A 2,060-nucleotide genomic window follows, 5' to 3' on the forward strand; every position below is an offset into this window, starting at 1 on the left:
TAAAGTAAACAGGCAGTGTTTAATTTTGTTACACGCTGTGCAAATTTGCACACATTAAAAGAGGAAAATGGTTACCTTTCTTATTATGCGCAAATAAACAAAAAAAATTAGAGTGTATTTAAAGTCTTTTCAGTAAAATTCATAAAAATTTCCTTAAATAAATCAAATTTAGTTTTTTAAACAGTGTATTTTAAACTACATTGAGATCTTCTTTCTTTTTATATTAACAAATGAAGATATGTCATATGAAAGAGATATATTTAATTTATATATATATATTAAGATCTTGCTTAAAGCATTTTTTTTAGCTAACTAAACAATTGCTCCTAAAAGCTTAAACAGACGGCAGCGTTGATCGGGATTATTTGGGACTCAATCCCAGTTAATTTCCGAGTTGATCGGGATTAACTGGGACTTAATACGGATTAACTGCAGTTAATTCCCGAGTTGATCCGGATCAACGCTGCCGTCTGTTAAAGCTCTTATTACACTGCTTTGGTGAGATCTCTATATATGTTCATTGCTTCATTCACAAAAAATAAAATGCTCTAATTTCACGCTAAAGTAGCGATTTTTATAACATTTGGAAAACGTCATTAATGAAAATCTATTTTTGAACGAAAAAAACTTTATAGAAAATATAAAATTTTGGCCTATTTAAAAAAGTATCCACATTTATACTGATAGGAAAAAATAAGTATCCCGCAAAAATTCGTCTAAAAATGTATCCAATTGGATCTATTTAGATCCAAACGGCATCCCTGATCCGAACGTCAACAGAAAGAGTAGAAGAGCAAGGAATTTTATTCAGTTGCATGCAAACCTCAGTATATCCAGTAAACAAACTTAGCTTTTTTTTTCGCCAAGTTTGGTCCCCATAAAGGACTAGTGTTGCAAGCAACGCTTTTTCGGCAATTAGGGTGTTGTGCAGCTATTTAATGTGGTGAAAATTATTTAAGCACTGGAGAGAAATGTTCACATGGAAGAGGGGATAGGACTGATAGATTTAATGTAAATCAATTGTGAATCTGCGAAAATATCTTTTCAGCAGATGAATATACTTTTTAACCTTTTTCCCGAAAATTTACATACAGGCTCGAAAATATGCGAGTAACATTCAAATATCGTCGCTTGGATGTAAAATTGCCGGAAACGTCGTTTTGACAATTTGTGGTTTTTGGATATCTTCTTTAGTTTCCGAGTAATTGACTAAAATGTTTTCGGTTATTTGGTACAAATTGCGTTAGTATTGCTGTCGTACTAAACTAATCAAGATCTTTCAAATAGAGTTATCTGTTCTTCTTTAGTTTCCGACATATTCAGCTTTATCATAAGTTTCATTTTCTAGAACCGAGTCACTTTTTCACTTTTCGTTTGCGTGTATTCACTACAGGTGGATGAAAAAATTGTTGGCGAAATTTTGTTCGGGCGAAACTCACGATTAGGCTGATTAGTAAAAAGTATCGTTAATTTATAAAAATTGTTATCACATTTTGGCGTATATCATTGAAACTGACTGGAATTTTTTTTGACAAATGTCGTGTATGACAAAATTTTATTAAACTCATAAATGGTTGACACTAAACTAAAAAAATAAGATAATTTAAGAATTTCGTGAACTAGTACATAGCATTCCCCCGACACTTTGGAGGAGATCTGTAGTCGTGTTTCTGAGAAGATTCGTTCCAAACTTCAACCGTGAGTTACCGAAAGTAACTTGTGACAATCTTTAATCCAGGCGACGATATAACATTTAACTAAAATATGCATCTAAATATATTATAATTGTCATTATTTTCGCAGTTGGAGTATATGCTAGACGAGTAACAGGTATATACATACAAGTATACCTAAATTAGCGCGTTGAGCTTGTATATTTATCTCTCTTTAACACATTAATTCTATATACGTCAGCACCAACGCCCGACAAAGTTATGTCTGTATTTAATAATGGCTCTATGAAAAAATATTGATGAAATGTATTCGTAGATTTTTATTTACTTCATTTCATACATTAGTATAGATCTGAATGTTTTTTACTAAATACCAGGAATAAATAT

The 2,060-nt window shown here is 31.6% G+C and overlaps 1 protein-coding gene across 1 annotated transcript in view; it reads right to left on the reverse strand.

Annotated features, from left to right (window-relative positions):
* LOC118756512 (60S ribosomal protein L7-like) overlaps positions 1-2,060 on the reverse strand; it is a gene marked incomplete at its 5' end in the record, with an annotated part of 5,713 nt that overhangs the window by 2,580 nt on the left and 1,073 nt on the right. The window lies entirely within an intron of this gene.

Source organism: Rhagoletis pomonella, unplaced genomic scaffold (assembly GCF_013731165.1).
Source record: "Rhagoletis pomonella isolate Grant_MI unplaced genomic scaffold, Rhpom_1.0 Rhpom_scaffold_00002, whole genome shotgun sequence".
NCBI lineage: Eukaryota > Metazoa > Arthropoda > Insecta > Diptera > Tephritidae > Rhagoletis > Rhagoletis pomonella.